Source organism: Rhinopithecus bieti, unplaced genomic scaffold (genome assembly GCF_001698545.2).
Source record: "Rhinopithecus bieti isolate Rb0 unplaced genomic scaffold, ASM169854v2 scaffold_15113, whole genome shotgun sequence".
Taxonomy (NCBI): domain Eukaryota; kingdom Metazoa; phylum Chordata; class Mammalia; order Primates; family Cercopithecidae; genus Rhinopithecus; species Rhinopithecus bieti.
Window position 1 is genome coordinate 632,161 of NW_016808703.1, and position 18,582 is coordinate 650,742.

General features: G+C 36.6%; 1 pseudogene; it reads left to right on the forward strand.

Annotated features, from left to right (window-relative positions):
- The first annotated feature begins 16,101 nt into the window (after window positions 1-16,101).
- Window positions 16,102-17,075, forward strand: LOC108538762 (60S acidic ribosomal protein P0 pseudogene; annotated as a pseudogene).
- The last annotated feature ends 1,507 nt before the right edge of the window (window positions 17,076-18,582 follow it).

Genomic DNA, 18,582 nt, shown 5'->3' on the forward strand with positions numbered 1-18,582 from the left:
CCCCCTGGTTGAGTTACTGCTTTAGAAGTGAGCATGGGTCCTAAGTTGGTTCAATCACACTAAGTTTCAGAATTTTGCTAGAAATATTGGGACAAAAGCGTTGTATTTTTTCTTTGCTGAAGTAAATCAAGAAAGCACCTAGAGCTGAAGGCTACTGTCAGCCAATGTGATGTCAAGAGGGGAGTTTGCTGAGGTTGGAATCCTGTAGAGAGGAGGAAATGAATGGAAAGAAATAAATCAAGTCTTGATCAAAAACCTGGAGCCATTGGGTCCAGAATCACTGAAAGCCAGACTATCTCTGTATTTTAAGTCACTTAAGACAATGAAAGTTTTCTTTTTGTAAAATTACACTGATTAGGCTTTCTGTATTTACAATTAAAAATACTGTTAACTGTTAGCTATCAGTGCTCCTTGGATTGCAGTAATGGTGTGCCATTTCCTTCTAGGTATTTTCTTAAACTTTCCTTCTTTGTATTACAGAATAAAATGCTTTCTACACTTAAGAACAACTCATACTAAAGTATTTTAATAATTTTTCATATTTCTCTATGATTAATAATGGTCTTGAAATTATACCAAAATAATTGTATGATTTAAATTTGATATCAGATTTATTTAATTTCATCCAAATAAAATTAAGTTATACTTTTGAATGAGGAACAAGAAAATTTGACAGTATGTTGATAGACATGTACAACGGTTATATTTTTGTAATTTCTTTTATAGTTTTTAGAATAAGCCAAGATACGTAGTTGATTTCAAAGCCACTGATTTTCAATGATCTTTAAACAACTTCATATAAGTTCCTGATAACTTTAGAAAGTCCTTTCCAAAATAATCCTTGGGAGAAAACTCAGAATAGTCAGGCAAACATTTTGACAAATCTCAAAGTAGCACAACCAAGGGAATCAGGGAGGTGTAACTAGATGATACTGTAAGTTTAAATAAAATTTCAATATATATGTAGAAGACAAGTACCAAGAAGGCATTTTCCTTTCTTTTCTTAACCGAATGGGAAATGACAATCCCAGATGTCATTAGACAGATTTTCTATTAATTAGTTATATTGTAATACTCTATAGTAAATAGAATCCTCAAAGAATGGTAAAGAGAGCTGCTGCCCATTTGTAATTGTCTTAAGTGTAACCCACTATTATTGAAATTTAACGTGCCTTGTGGTTTTATCTCTATAAACTTGCTACTCAAAGATTGGTCTGAATGTGGCCTTAGATATGCATATAAAATGGAGCTCATGTTAAAATGCAGATCCCGCTTCGTTCACCAGGGGTAAGGCCTGAAGACTCTATTTCTAACAATTTCCAGCTGAAGCTGATTCTACCCACCACAGCTTGAGAAGCAAATATACGCCAATCCTTATAAAATGCAGGATTTAAAAGTGTTAATTTACATATTATTTTCAAAATTCTGTTTTTATGCCACGTGAAATTTTAGGCTGGATGGTTCTGAGAATTTCATAATAACTGCTTCATTATATATATGAGAAAACTAAAGTCTTTGGAAAGAGGGCTTTGACTCGTCTCCTCATCCCCAGACCAGGGAGGAAGAGCTGTTAATCTGGTTGTTCAGAGCCAGGACATTAGCTGGGCCACTTGTTATGTGAGCGTTAATGTGCCTTAAAGGTCAGTGTCTGTACAGTATCCTCTCTCTTCTTCCTGCCATGAATACTCTCTCTCACTTTCTCCATTTGTGCAGTCAAGTGGGTGAGTTAGGCAAAGCCTGCTCTGCAGAGCTGCTTGCTCTCTTCTACTGGCAGGAAAGCCCTGTGCTTTGTGTGGAAGAGAGGTAAAACTCTTTCTCATCTCCAGGCTTTAGGAATCAGCTTTATATTCCAGTTTCTCACAGGGACAGAGACTCTTGTGAATGTGGCAGTGCCTCACCAAACACACAGTCTACTTTAGACAGACAATGTTCCTTGACGTATCAAATGAAACTAAGTTTAATGGGAACTCTCATTATAAATCTTCTGAAAGCACGTTTTCTGTGTGCTAGCAAAATGATCCAGAATATAGTAGATCCCCAATAAAAATATTTACCAAGTGAGTGATGGCTTCACTTTTACTACATTTAGATAATGTTATATGTAATGCATTTGTTACATACAATTTTTTCCCACAGTTGGTAAGGTTTTGAAACTGCTGCAAGAATGACTTTATTTTCTTTGAGATACATCTAAAATTCTCACCAAACCATTGTTTTTGCTTCTAGTCACTAACCTTTGCTTCTCTTCCTCACGGAAACATGTTTTGCTTATTTATGAAAATAATTATAAAATAGAATATGAAGTCTCACAAATTTCACTGCCCAACACTAGAATTTCTTTTTCCATAAAGGTGCCCTTGAGACCTAGTAGGCCGACTCTCCGTTCCCAGAGCCCCTCGGGATGTGTTTCCTAGCACACACCTCCCCTTGCAACATGGTTCAAGAAAGAAGTGGATCCGAAGGTGCAGCTCAAGCTGACCTGTGATAGAAGAACTTCAACACATGGGGTGAATCTATGGCACCTCCCAAGTATATGACAACTTCTCTTGAGGCCTTTCCATTTCCTCACATTATAATTAAATTATGCAGAATAGCAACCATTGAAAAAGTGAGACTTCATTTCAAATTATTTTTAGAAAACCATGAACCTTCAGATTCTCTTTGTATCACTGTCCTATATGAAGGACTCTTCATTTTATGTTTTGTGCAGGTGAAAATTTACTCAGGTTCACATCAGCTAGTCATTCTGATGGCTGTGTCCCATATAGAAAGTGTACTGAACAAACTTGGTATTGCTTTTGTTCTAATATGACATCAGATAAAACTGATGCTTCCATTCTAGTTCAGAATTTCAAAGGGTATCCATAAATACAAGGATCTGTGATTAATTTTCAATCCTTACTTGACATATCTGTAGTATTTGATACAATTGTTTACTTCTTCACTTTGAGAATGTTTGTTTCACTTAGCTTCCAAAACACAGCTTCTTGATCTTTATCCCACCTCATTGGTCACTACTTCTCAATTTCTTCTGTTATTTTTTTCCTCATTTTCTATCCAGCTTCTATGCATTTAAAACCCTCAAAGCTCAGCCCTCAAACCTCCCTCTTCTTAATCTCTACCATGTCAAGGGTGAAGCTCATCCAGTCTGCTGGTTTTAATTACAATTCTGTACTCACTACTTCCAAATGTGTTACCAATTCCCACCTCTCTTAAATTCCAAATTCACAGATTTAGCCACCTACTCAACATCTTAAAAAATTTGAATATATTCAAATTCTGTTCACCTCTTACTCCAATCCTACTTCTCTAGCAATCTCGGCTCATGTTGGAAAATAGTGACTCCATTCAAGTTACTCAGGGTCCAAGCCTTGGAGTAAGTTTTCCCTTCTTTCTCTCTCTTGAAACCCACATGCAATTCATCAGCCCATGTTTCCAGCTCCACCTTTCAAGTAGATCATTAGCCAACCACATCTTTCTCCTTTTATGACTATCATCAAACCACCACTGCCTCTGGCTTGGATTTTATAGCCTCCTAGAAGATGACCCTACTTCTGCTCTTGTCTCCTTGTCACTTTGCTCACAACCTCCAACAGCATCTCCAAGTAAACCAAAACTACAAAAACAAAGAAACAAAGCAAAAAATTCATCTTTCACTAGTCTAAAAGGCCCCACGCAATCCTCTCTGACCTCTTAGACCACATTTTCTGTTACTTCCCTTCTTCCTTACCATACTGCCAGCACACTGACCTCTTCCTTTCCCTTAAACATGCCAGGCCCATGTGTGGACTTCTCTGCCTTCCCATAAAGCTTACTCCCTCACCTGTCTTCTGTATTTGGCTGTAAGTTACCATCTTAATGAGACTTTTCCTGATATTCCTATTTAAAATTGCAATGCTTCTTCTAGGGTATTCCCTAACCTAACTTCCTGCCATATTTTTCTCCATAGAACTAATAACCATTATAATTATTTCATATATATTTGTTTATGGTCTGTTCCCTGCCAACTACAATATAGGCTCTGTGACAGTAGGGGCATGTCTCTTTTATTCACTGCTATGTGTTTCCTGTGTTAGATAATACAAGTTTTTAGTGAATAAATGAATAAGTAAACTATATATAACTAACAAAATGAATAATAATGCATAAACATTATATATCACTATAATGCATACATATTAATTTAAAGGGATCTTCTTTCAACCAGCCCCTTTCACTTGCACTCAGTGTCATAGATTCTGCAAACAGGGACTAAACTTTGAGCAACAGTTAGTATGCCTGAACTTTTCAACAGACATCATGGCTTTGCATTTTCAAAGTTCTGCTTATCCTCTAGAAAGGAAAACTGCCTGGATGTTACACTTAAAAATTATTTTAAAAGTTGTTTTCATCCTTTCATTTGTTCATTCTCTTTTATTTCTTTTCCTACTTTCTGTCTCTTTGGTTTTATTTATTAGTTTATTTATTTTGCATATAGTCAGGCAGTCTCATCAGTTATGACCTTTATCTTCTTCAGGCATTACCTACATTAATTTGGTACCATGTAGTTGCATCATTGGAGGATCTCAGCTCATACAGAGCCACCCTACAACTTATCTGTCCCTATATCATCTCCCAAAGTGCAGTGTTTAGGCATATAACATGAGTTTGCAAATGAGTAGCTATTTCTTCACCAAGGTTATAATTGCTTCATGTCATTTGGATTTTCAAATAATAATTCATTGTCCTAATAATAAATATTTTATTTGTTCTACATTTTATTCTTCCCTATATTAGACTAAAAGAATGAAACACAGCAAAAGGCCTTCTTTTAACTTGTGTTTGACCCATCTAGGTGTTAAGAGTTCATTATTTTATTTTAATTGCCTAATTAAGGTAAAATAAAATATTTTCATGTAAAATCTCATTAAATGCACCAAATGCCTCAGTAGGTCTGTGCCCACTCTGGAGAGGAATGTGAATTGTGTTGACTACCAAAAGCACCAGGGGCAGATATACCAATATTGCTTGCTACTGAACTGGCAGTTTTGAAAATCCTTGCTAGAAAGTGTTGCAGGTCACTGTAAAACAGGCAAGGGTTGATTTGACATTTGATTAAATAATCATACATACGTTTATGCAAAAAGTAGCTATGGGCTCACCCCACTCTACATTGCTTAAGTGTACAATTAAGAATATACAATTAAAAGAATGAAAATAGTGGCAATAAGCTGGGGTTCCCCCTGTAATATCTTACAGTATTCTGACCCACCTCTTATTAGGGCATAGATCTAATATTTACATTTTTATTATTTACATAAGGCTTATTCACTGTAATTCATTGGATAATAACTTAGAAATATGTCTTCAAAATTGTTCTTTCTGAAAGCAGATGATGAAAAGAAAGAATGGCATTTGTAGGACCAATTAATTGTCAGATCAAATTAAAGTGTTTATAAAAATTGTATAATATAAATTTAATAGCAAATAATTAGAATAAGTAATATTTTTTTCTTGTGATGAGGGGAAAAACATACCTTTCTAACTCTCGTCCAAGGTCATTAGTGAAACAGGATCAGTATGTGTAATTACAATATCATGAATACTTAAATTTCTCCCATGCTGAGAAAGGCATGATAAGATTACAGCTAGCGCACTGATTTTGCTACATGACCTTTCAACTGGAAAACTCCCACAATCTTGCCTTAGAATGATCTGTTACATTCTATTCTACCTAACAAAAAGAAAAATCAGGGAAATGTCTGAGATCTAAAAATTTACAGTTTGTTCAAATATAATCACAAGGATATGTGAAACTTGTAGGTAAGATATTCATGATCCAGTCATCAAAAGCGATTGTTTCTGGTATGGATTCAATGTGCACTCCCTGTTTTGCATTTTTCTAGATTATGTACCTTTAAGTTTTCCCAAATGTAGGTATAATTTTAAAAAAGAAAATGTGGACATATTCATGAAACATTGTGTGTTGCAGTGGGCGTAATAATTTCAGGGAAATTCAATTCCCTTCAGTTCAGAAGATTGTGTAAGTTAAGTTTTGCAGGATTATATAGAATAAAACTTTGTAAATTTGTGTATAATACATTTTTTATTCACAACCCTTTGCCTCACATGAATGCTTTTCGCCAAATTATGTGCCAATTAAAATATAAGAAAAGAATTAAAAGTTTATACTGATCATCTTTGCATATGCCATCTTATTATTGAACTATATCATCACACAATAAAAACTCTATCATATAATGTCTTTTTCATTTATCTCATTATATGTCCCACCATGGCAACTAACTTAAAGAATATGGTAGGTATGAGGATGAGAAAGGCTTATGTCCCTTGTGAGCACTTCTTCCTACCTGTCATGTCATCTGGCATACACCTCAGCTTGCTTCTATTCTTGCTATATAGTCCTTCTGTAGGTAAGAATGACCAAAAATATATATATTTAAAAATGGCATCAACCACTGAGAACAGGCAAAGCCCCAGCATTGCCCCAGTGTGCTGGTGCCCTTATGCTGGGCGGATGCTAACTTTCTAATTGTCTTTTTGCTGCAGTGGTCACAGGATCTCTCTAGAGGTGCCAGGATGGCTCAGGGAGAGGTTACGCTGGAGAACTTGGGACAGCTATATTTACCACTCCATAGAGAAGTAATCTAATACTTTAATAATCTGTGTGGTGAAGTCAGTGTGTACTGTCAGCTGACCAGTGACAATATTATCCATCCCTACGACTTCAGTTAACACATTACACACAGCATTACACAGGTAACCAACAAATCCACAACACTAGTCTTTTTTTTTTCTTTCTTTTTTTTTTTTTTTTTGAGACGGAGTTTCACTCTTGTTGCCCAGGCTGGAGTGCAATGGCGAGATCTCGGCTCATTGCAACCTCCACCTCCCGGGTCCAAGTAATTCTCCTGCCTCAGCCTCCTGAGTAGCTGGGATTACAGGCATGCGCCACCACGCCTGGTTAATTGTGTATTTTTAGTGGAGACGGGGTCTTTCCATGTTAGTCACACTGGTCTCGAACTCCCGACCTCAGGTGACCTGCCACCTCAACCTCCCAAAGTGCTGGGATTATAGGCATGAGCCACTGTGCCCAGCACACAACACTAGTCTAACTCACTTCCAATTGCAGACCTGTATTTCTAACAATATATTATATATAGAAAAAAATTATACTCTGTCAATGCCTCACAATCAACAAATCAAAAATTCAATGGACTCTCTTCCCCTATAAACATAATCTTTCCATTGTCATATTTTTCGTTGTAAGGGCATTGCCTACCATTTTGTCTCCCAGCCTAGAAACTTGAGACAATCTCTGACTTTACCTTCTTCCTTATCCTCAATGTCCTGATCATCATCCTGTCTTGTCAGTTCTGCATCACAGATACCTCTGCTGTTCATCATCTTCTCTATTCCCACCATCATGGCTAGGTCAGCCGCTCTCATACCTCTTGTTTAATTTATTGTAATAGTGCCGACTTCTCTTTCGACTGCCAGATTTCCACATCTCTCATTTATTGTTAAATGAAGATATAACTAGGATGCCTTCTATGCTTAACAAATTTGAAGACACTGCCTTGATCAAAAACTCAATTCAAATTTCTATACCTCAAATTTACCAATTGACCTTTCCAGTTTCATTTTGTACCCATACTCACACATTCTTATCATCCTTTTATAAATTCTTACTCCCTAAACTAAATTAAGATCTTTCCACCTTTATACCTTTGCTCATGCAATTCCCTCTTCCTGGAAATTCCCCTTCGCTTCTCCCTTCTTATTCCATAAGGCTTATTCCATAAGGCTTACCTCCCCCAAGAAGGCTTTCCCAATCCTTTCAGACAAAATTCAATCATTTCCTAATACTTGTCCTACATGGGTCTTTGTACTCGATCTTTGACAGTAATCAGATTATGCCTTCTCTTATTTTGGCTCATAGATCACACATTTCTTGATATTTGGAACTATATCTGATGCCCAATGGTGTTTACCACAGTACATTGAATAGAATATGTGTTTAATAAATATATGTGAAGTTAACCTGCAGTCTGTCCATTAAGACATGATGATTCATGGATCACTTCCAACTAGTAATACTGTATCACCTCTTATCTGGGTCCTGTCATCTCACCAGTGAGTCAGAGCATCAGCTACTAGTTAAATATAAACTCCCCAAATCCACTGAGAACAAATATGATTTAAGTACTGCCAAATATCGCAGAATAACAAATATATTACATAAAAGTGCTTTGTTTAATGGGTAAAACCTCAAAGAAATTTGTAGTCTATGTGATTAGACAAAAAAATATAAAACTATGAAATATTAATCTTGTAATTCTGTCCTGTCTGCAGATATCCCATTTATAATTCTTTTGGCCTATAACACTTCCCTTAAAAGTTGAACTGAAATCCTGCATCGTCAAGGTTTGGCATCATAGTATGAAAGATTTACCAATGAAATTGAGTTGTTTCTGTAAAGTATAGCAGCAATTCAGGAAGCACTTTGAATACAATTCAAGATACATTTTTTGAGAAGATACAATGGTGCTAACACTGTGGAGGATCAAAAAAGTTGGGATATGTGATATTTGCCACAAAGGATCCTATGATCATGTGGACAAGAACTATTCAACGCCAGAACACGAGAGACTCCATTCTGAAAAAATATTCTGAGAGATTTCATTTGGATGGAGGTTGACATGGAAAATCTTGCAGTGAGTAAATTTAGCTTTTCCTATTTGATGAAGGATTATTTCTTAATGTAATATTCCAAACATTTCTTGAAAGCTCACTATATATATAATACACAAGGTAGTATTCTTGGTGCTGAGACCAAAGCTTAACAAGATATAGCCAATGTCCATAAGAAACTTAACATGTCTCTAAATACTTTTAAATTTTATTTCATAAAAATTAATTTAACAATTACATATTTGTTGTGGTAGATGGCATAGTGAATATGACTCACAGAGTACCATGTGTGAACTTGAGGTTTGATCTAATAGGGACTCAATGTCTAATAGGGACTCAATGTCCAATATGTAAATTCTGTATCATATGCTGCTCATAAAAACAGGAGCCAAAATATCCAAAATTTTATGCATTTTACATAAAGGTAATTTAACATAATGCCACCTCCCTTCCTGTTTATTTAATATGAGACTTATACTTGAGTCCCCTAGTTTATTTCATATGAGACTTATACTTGAGTCCCCTAAATTATTTTTATCATCAATAATGTAATGTGCATCTTAAAAATGCTTTTTCTGTATCAAGAAATTATTTTATTTTTTGGCAACTAATATCGACAGTTAATGAAATAAAAAACTATCATAATACCATACATCATTACCATGTTAGGCTTATGTAAAGATCAATGGTAGTCGATTAAATTTCCTTCAGAATTTCCAATCCAGATGACTCATGTGTATTTGAAGCACATGGTAAACATTTCACTATAAAATAAAGAGTAATATCAAATTGCATTTCTTTAATTAAATTCCTTGCTGTATGTTTTATTCAAATGTGTATACAATGCAATTTGTATAGAATGCTAAGTAAAAAGTAGCAGTTAATTTGGGGGGCTACTGCTGTAAAAGTATGTTATCTTTTATATATATCACAGCATTACTTATTATCAGCTTCACACACAGCACTTTGCCTTTGATTTACACAAACAACTGTAAATGTTTTATATATTTGTGAGGAAGTGAATGATATTAGACCATCAATCCATGGGGACTGCAAATCAGGGGGAAAAAAAAGGCTATTACATTTCAGAAGCTGTTAAATCAGTTGTGCCCCCTGGCTGATTTTGTCAGCTATATTTGCTGTGGGTAAAACCGTTGATGCCTGGAATACTGGAGCGGCCCTGAGAGTGTTGAAGAGTAAATAGCAGCAGAGTTGTAAACTACACCCCACATCTCACACTTACCGCATAAGACCGGCTTACACTTTCCTCTGAATAAATCCAGCAGCTTAAAAAAGAGCAAGAGAGAGAAATAAAGAAAAGGGGAGGGGAAAACAAGGCAAAACTCGGCCCATGCCTTCTGTCACTGCCTCTAGGTTTAGCCCCTCAGCAGCCCGCCAACAGGACACTGTTCTGCCAGTTGTAAATTTTAATTGGCCATCTGGGGAAAGCACAAACCACTGACTAGAGATTAATCAGCAAATTAACCCAGGCATAATACACATTTCCCAGTAGACCCAAAGCAGCTCTAGGCTGGGGCAGAGCAGCCTGGAATACTGGAGAACTTGTGTAGAATGCTGTTATTGCTTACTGCCATGCAGTAGAACATCTTACTGGAGTCCCGAAATTCCCTTCTGTGTGACCTTGTTAGTGCCCCTGATTTGTATGGCAGTTGCAAAGAGCCTTTTTTTTTTTTTTTTTTTTTGTAAAGTACTAAACACAGATGGTGCAGGTACTGTGATTGCTGGGAAAAGTGTTGATGAATCAGTGAAAGTGACAACTTTTCTCTAGTGGGCTATTCACTTGGTTTGCTAAAGTACCTATAGAAAGAAACAATAGTGTACCTGGATTTTTACCAGCTCAATGAATCACCAGAGAATCACGTTTATTTAGCCAATTTCTTTTGCTACAGGAAATGCCTTTGCACAGTCTCTGTACTGGAAAAGCAAATTTGTGTATAATAAAGTTAAATCCGGTCGGGCGCTGTGGCTCACGCCTGTAATCCCAGCAATTTGGGAGCTGAGACGGGAGGATCACGAGGTCGAGAGATTGAGACCATCTTGGCTAACGCGGTGAAATCCCGTCTCTACTAAAAAATACAAAAAAAAAATTAGCTGGGCGTGGTGGCGGGCACCTGTAGTCCCAGCTACTCAGGAGACTGAGGCAGGAGATGGGGTGAACCCGGGAGGTGGAGCTTGCAGTGAGCCGAGACCGCGCCACTGCCTCCAGTCTGGGGGACAGAGCGAGACTCCATCTCAAATAATAATAATAATAATAATAATAATAATAAATAAATAAATAAATTTAAATCCTTCTTCAAGTCTGACTTACGGGGAATAATATAAGCCAAATGTACATTTATATAGAATACTGTGTCTTCAACTCTTTCAACAACACAGTCTTCTAATCAGCTCAGGGCATTCTGTAAGCTGAGATAGGGAAAGAGGATAAAGACAAAAGGAAGAACATTTTAAGGTGATAAATACCCAAACAGAAAGTGAAGGACTGGTAAGAAATTGCGAGTGTTTTGATACAGGATGGAGTGAAAACACTTTGTGAAAGAATAGGCTTTACACAGCTTTTGGAATAATAAAAATGGTAGGGCTTCATGCATTACTATAAGCAGTGGTCTTTAGGATATGGAATATTATGAAGACTCAGACATGGGAGTATACAGTCTAAATAAAGGACACACTGAATAAATTTGCCTGAAGGAACCTAAGGATGAAGCGGCCAGGCCAGATCAGTGAAGAACAGAGATTTTCCATCTTGTGGACACTTGTATTTCCAGAAGTTAGCATGGAGAACTCAGCATAGTAGCATATAGCAGGCACTCAACACTTTTTAATAAAAGAAGGCATAGCCCACCTTTAATAAAATTAGAAGCTACTATTATATTAGACATGCCTACTACTTGTTGCCTTTCCTGTCCATAGTCCATGCTGAATGCATGGTAGACCACATGACAAGGGACCTGACATATCACGTTTGAGGCACAAATTTATAGGCTGGCAAGGAACCTATGATATCATCTGGTGCAAAAACATATTTTTTATTTTTCCATAAGTTATTAGGGTACAGGTATTTGGTTACATGAATAAGTTCTTTAGTGGTGATTTGTGAGATCCTGGTGCACCCATCACCTAAGCAGTATACACAGTACCATACTTGTAGTCCTTTATCCCTCACCCTGCTCCTATCCTTCCTCCCAAGTCCCCAAAGTCCATTGTATCATTCTTATACCTTTATGTCCTCATAGCTTAGCTCCCACATATCAGTGAGAACATATGGTGTTTGGTTTTTCCATTCCTGAGTTACTTCACTTAGATTAATAGTCTCCAAACTCATCAAGGTCACTGCAAATGCTGTTCATTCATTCCTTTTTATGGCTGAGTAGTATTCCATCATATATATATAGATATATAGATATCACAGTTTCTTTATCCACTTGTTGACTGATGTGCATTCGGCTTGGTTCCACAATTTTGCAATTGTGAATTGTGCTGCTATAAACATGTTTGTGCAAGTATCTTTTTTGAGTTATGACTTCTTTTCCTCTGGGTAGATACCCAGTAGTGGGATTGCTGGATCAAATGGTAGTTCTTTTAGTTCTTCAAGGAATCTCCTCACTGATTTCTATAATGGCTGTGCTAGTTTACATTCCCACCAGCAGTATAGAAGTGTTCCCTGGTCACTCCATCCACACCAACATCTCTTTTTTTTATTTTTTGATTATGGCCATTCTTACAGGAGTAAGGTGGTATCACATTGTGTTTTTACTTTGCATTTCCCTAATCATTATTGATTTTAAGCATTTTTTCATACATTTGTTGGACATTCGTATATCTTCTTTTGAGAATTATCTATTCATGTTCTTAGCCCACTTTTTGATGGGATTGTTTATTTTTTTCTTACAGATTTGTTTGAGTTTGTTGTAGATTCTGGATATTAGTCCTTTGTCGGATGTATACATTGTGAAGATTTTCTCCCACTCTGTGGGTTGTCTGTTTACCCTGCTGACTGGTTCCTCTTTGCAAAAGCTCTTTCGTTTAATTAGGTCCCAGGTGTTTATCTTTGTTTTGATTGCATTTGCTTTTGGGTTCTTAGTCATGAAATCCTTGCCTAAGCCAACATCTAAAAGAGTTTTTCTGGCGTAATCTTCTGGAATTTTTATAGTTTCAGGTCTTAGGTTTAAGTCCTTAATCCACCTTGAGTTGATTTTTGTGTAAGGTGAGAGATAAGTATCCAGTTTCATTCTCCTACATGTGGCTAGCCAATGATCCCAGCATCATTTGTTGAAAAGGGTGTCCTTCCCCCACTTTATGTTTTCTTTTGCTTTGTCCAAGATCAATTGGTTGTAAGTACCAGGTTTATTTCTGGTTCTCTATTCTGTTCCATCAGTCTATGTGCCTATTTTTATACCACTACCATGCTGTTTTGGTGACTATGGCCTTATAGTATAGTTTGAAATCAGTTAGCGTGATGCCTTCAGATGTGTTCTTTTGCTTAGTCTTGCTTTGGCTATGTGGCTCTTTTTTGGTTCCATATGAATTTTAGAATTGCTTTATCTAATTCTGTAAAGAATGATGGTGGTATTTTGATGGCGATTGCATGGAATTTGTAGATTACTTTTGGCAGTATGGTCATTTTCACAATATTGATTCTACCCATCCATGAACATGGGATGTGTTTCCATTTGTTTGTGTTGTCTATGATTTCTTTCAGCAGTGAGTTGTAGTTTTCCTTGTAGAGGACTTCCAACTCCTAGGTTAGGTATATTCCTAAGTATTTTACTTTTTTTGCAGCTATTGTAACAGGCATTGAGTTCTTGATTTGATTCTCCCTTTGGTTGCTGCTGGTGTATAGAAGAGCTACTGATTTGTGTACATTAATCTTGTATCTAGAAACTTTGCTGAATTATTTTATCAATTTTAGGAGCTTTCTGTAGGAGTCTTTAGCATTTTCAAGGTAAATTATCATATCGTCAGCAAACAGTGACAGTTTGACTTCCTCTTTACCAATTTGGATGCCCTTTATTTCTTTGTTTTCTTCTTTTTTTTTTTTTTTTTTTTTTTTTTTTTTTTTTTTTTTTTGAGACAGAGTTTTTCTCTTGTTACCCAGGCTGGTGTGCCATTAATGGTGCGATCTCAGCTCACTGCAACCTCTGCCTACTGGGTTCAAGCAATTCATCTGCCTTAGCCTCCCAAGTAGCTGGGATTATAGGCATGCGCCACCATGCCCAAATGCAGGGATGGAGTTTCACCGTATTGGTCAGGGTGGTCTTGAACTCCTGACCTCAAGTGATCCGCTGACCTCGGCTTCCCAAAGTGCTGACAGGCATGAGCCACCACACCCGGCCTACTGGATGCCCTTTATTTCTCTCTCTTGTCCGATTTACGCAAAAATTTTGATCAAAACTTAGATGAATTCAGTCAGTCATCATGACTGTAATCCCAGCACTTTGGGAGACCGAGGCCAGCAGATCACCTGAGGTCAGAAGCTCAAGACCAGCCTGGCCAACATAACAAAACCCCATCTCTACTAAAAATACAAAAATTAGCCAGACATGGTGGTGCACACCCATAATTCCAGCTACTCAGGAGACTGAGGCAGGAGAATTGCTTGATTCCAGGTGGTGGAAGTTGCAGTGAGCCAAGACTGTGCCACTGCACTCCAGCCTCGGTGACAGAGCAAGAATCCATCTCAAAGAAAAAAAAAAGAAAAAAAAAAGACTTAGATGAATTGATCCAAATGGATTCTATTCTTGGGAAATTTGAAAAAGGGACCTTGAGAAACTCAGTTCCTTAGCAGTGAAACATGTTGCATAAAGGCTATAATAAAGAAAAGGACAAAGTAGAAATGCAGTGATTTGAGATTCTGGGCAACCAGAGGAAGCCAGGGTGTTAAACGAGAAGAATGGAGTTGATTTGCTGGAAGGAGCAGTGAAGAGGAAGGCTGGCCTCCCTAGAGGAAGAGGAAGTAACCTCTCTATCCCAGTTCTACCTTATCTGAAGCCTACCTCCACCTCTTTCCCTGGCCTCTGATTTTATGAGAGTTGAGCAAGCTTACATGACATTCTGATTGTTGCACCAAAAGAACTTTGACCAGAGCAACCATGTAATAGCACCATCATAAACCAATGGCCTCAGAAGACAAATAAAATTAGTAACCTTCCCCCTACTCCCTACTACTAAACAGTGCACAGGATTTAGGAACTCTAAAGAATGTGGTCATTTTCAGAAATACAAGTAATTGTGGATTCTTTTATACGTCTATGCTCTGACCCACCACTAAATCACACAGACCCATTTCACCTGCCTCTGGCAAAATAGACTCTTTTCTTTCACAACCAGGTATGGATTTTGTTTTCTGTTTTATTACATTATTGCAAGCAATGCTGCCTGCCAAACCACATGCTCTTAAACTGAAATGGCTTCTAGGCAAGTACTGGATTATCTGTGACAGTAAATCAGTCAATATGCTTGGCTTAGGTACCACAGCAGTTAAATAGACATCTTCGGCTTCAGGAGGGGAAACCTTCCTTCAAATACCCAATTCAGCTCCTAATAAGGCCTTCTGAAAAGCTTTTTATTTACATAGTATTTTAAATCACCAAGAAGTTTATTGTGAGGTTTATATGAGATATAAAGGCATGAAAAGATAATAGACAACAGTTCTGAAGTAAACACTGAATGCATAACAAGTAAAAGCAAAATATTTAAAGTTATTTTAACATTTAAATTATTCCATAAGAAAAAACTTTTGAGAGTCATGAAATGTCTGGCCACTGCTCACTTTATCTGAATTGAATGCTCTAGCTGTGTATACTGTAAGCAGGAAATAATGCCTAACACAACAGTTTATTGGATAGTAGACTCAGTGTTTTCAGTGTGCACTGGTGGATGGATTTCTTTATCTCCTCTGGGAGGGATAAGATCCAAAGGTTAGAACAGGCTCAAATAAATTCAGTTCAGTATGTGTGGTCTCTTCTGAATTATTCCAAAGCCTTACTGTCTAGCTTCAACCATGTTCCCCTACTTCATGTTATCTCAATTATATATCTACGAAAAATTGGAGAAAGTAGTATTCATTTATTTGTAAAGACATTAGAGATTCTGGACATTAGAGGATGCCTGGAGCACAAAAGTACAGAAGAATATAAAGATAATCATTTATATAGGTCACCTATTGTAATTTTTGTCTTGTCACTCATCACTTTCCACATCTTCACATGTACCACATATTTTCAAGAAATAAAGAAGAAAGATAATATATGTTGATGTTTTGTTTATATATTTTCCCCAAATATCTTAAACATAACTTGCTATCTTATACTTATATTATCTTTATATCTAAAAATAAAAGAACTCCTCAGGCATGATTTTATACAGTGTGACTAAAATGTAGAAATGGAGTCAAGGAAGCTGAAACACTTCGTAATTAGGTAAATAATGACAGATTAATTCACAGTGATGCCTATTATACCGTAAAAAATAAGAAGTAAATTTATGTATTAGATTTGCTAAAATGTGACCAATAAGACTCTTGCCAGGTGTCCTAATGAAAGTGATATTGTCTTCAAACCCTGCATGGCAATCCCTGATACACCTCCGTGGTATCTAGGCAAGACAGGACAACCTGGAAGTCCAACCGCTTCCTTAAGAGCATCCAACTTTTAGATGATTATCCAAAATGCCTCATTGTGGAAGTGACAATGTGGGTTCCAAGCAGATACAGGTTGGCATGTACTTCTGAGGGAAGTCTGTGGAGCTGATGGACAAGAACACTATAACACACAAGGCCATCTGAGGCCATCCAGAAAACAACTCGGCTCTGGAGAACCTGTTGCCTCATATCTGAGGGAACGTGGGCTTTGTATTGACCAAGGAGGACTTCACTGAGATTAGGGACACACTGCTGGCCAATAGGTGCCAGCTCATGTCTGTGCTGGTGCCTTTGCCCCACGTGAGGTCACTGTGCCAGCCCAGAACACTAGTCTGGGCCCAATAAGTCATTTTCTTCCAGGCTTTAGGCATCACCACTAAAATCTCCAGGGTCACTATTGAAATCCTCAGTGATGTACAGCTGATTAGGACTGGAGACAAAGTGGAAGCCAGTAAAGCCACACTGCAGAACATGCTGAACACTGCCCACCTCTTCTCCTTTGGACTGATATCAAGAAGATGTTTGACAACAGCAGCATCTACAATCCTTAAAGTCCTTGACATCACAAAGGAAACTGCATTCTCACTTCCTGGAGGGTGTCCACAATGTTGCCAGTGTTTGCAGATTGACTACCCAAGTAGATGTTAATTCTCTGATGATTAAAATCAAAACTCAGCATAGTATATCATCTAAAGCAGACAACCCATTAACTACTTGATGAATAAGGGCACTAACATTTTTTGTGGGAGTGGTAGCACTAGAGACATGGGCAAAGAGCCTACATTCTTTAAATGGATTCCAGGACTAATCTTTATTTTGAGGCAAAGGAAGTGTCAGGTATTTTAGATATAACTAAAGATGTCCCTGGTTTTACCTAATCTTGATTATTCTCTTTTTTTGGTTTGCTTTAAGTTACATTTGCTTTTCTTTTTCCAGTGTCCTATAATTCCAGTGAAAGTTTATGCTATTGATTTCAAATTCTTATTTTTAATGTAGACATTTAATATTTGTTATAAATTTCCCTTAAGCATTGCTTTAGCTACATTCCATAAGTTTTGAGAAGCTGCTTTTTTGATTTTCATGCATATCAAACTATTTTCTAATTTCTCTTGTAACTACTTTGACCCACTGGCTGCTCAGAAATGTGCTATTTAATTTTCAAGTTATTTGTGGATTTCCTGGATTTTCTTTTGTTATTGATTTATAATTTTCACTGTGGTTGGAGAACACACTTTGTGTTATCTAAATTCCCTTCCATTTTTTGAGACTTGTTTTATGACCTAACATGTAGTTTATCCTGGAGAATTCTCCATCTACACTTGAGAAAAATGTGTATTTTGCTGTTGTTTAGTGGAGTGTTCTACAGATGTCTGTTAAGATTATAGTTGTTTAAGACTTTTATTTCCTTGTCAATCCTTTGCCTAGATGTTTCATCTATCAATGAATGTGTGGTATTGAAGCATCCAGCTATTATGATTGTTGAATTATCTATTTTTCCCCTCAAGTCTGTAAGTTTTTGCTTCATGTCTTTTTGGGCTCTGTTGTTAGGTGCACATATGTTTATAATTATTATATTTTGGATAGATTGATTCTTATATAATTTTAAATGTTGTCTCTAGTAATAATTTTTGCTTGAAATCTGTTGTGACCATTACCATTCCAGCTTTCTTTTGGTTAGTGTTTGCATAATATATTTTTTCCCTCTTTTTATTTCAACCTATTTGTATCTTCAGATCTAAAGTTTGTCTTCTGTAGATAGATAGTATATTGAGAGATCACGTTGGGTTTTTAATGCATCCTGCAATCTCTGGCTTTTGTTTGGAATGTGTAATCTATTTACCTTTAGTACAATTATTAACAATTTGGAATATGTATCTGCCATTTTGCTATTTGCTTTTGACATGTCTCTTTTTTGTTACTTTATTCTTCCATTACAGCCTTCTTTTTGGTTGAAATATTTTCTATTGTATTATTTTAATTCTCTTGTTCTTTAATTTACTAAATTTAAAATTGTATTTTCTTAATGGTGGCCCAAGGGATTACAATAATTATCTTCATTTATAATAACATAGTTTCATTTTATACTAACTTAATTTCAATAGTATACAAAACCTTTGGACATATAGTATGTAGCTTTATCCTCTCCTTCCTTCTTTTTGCTGTTATTATCATACAAATTACATGCTTATGTTTTTGCACCAATCAATGCAGATTTAAATATTACC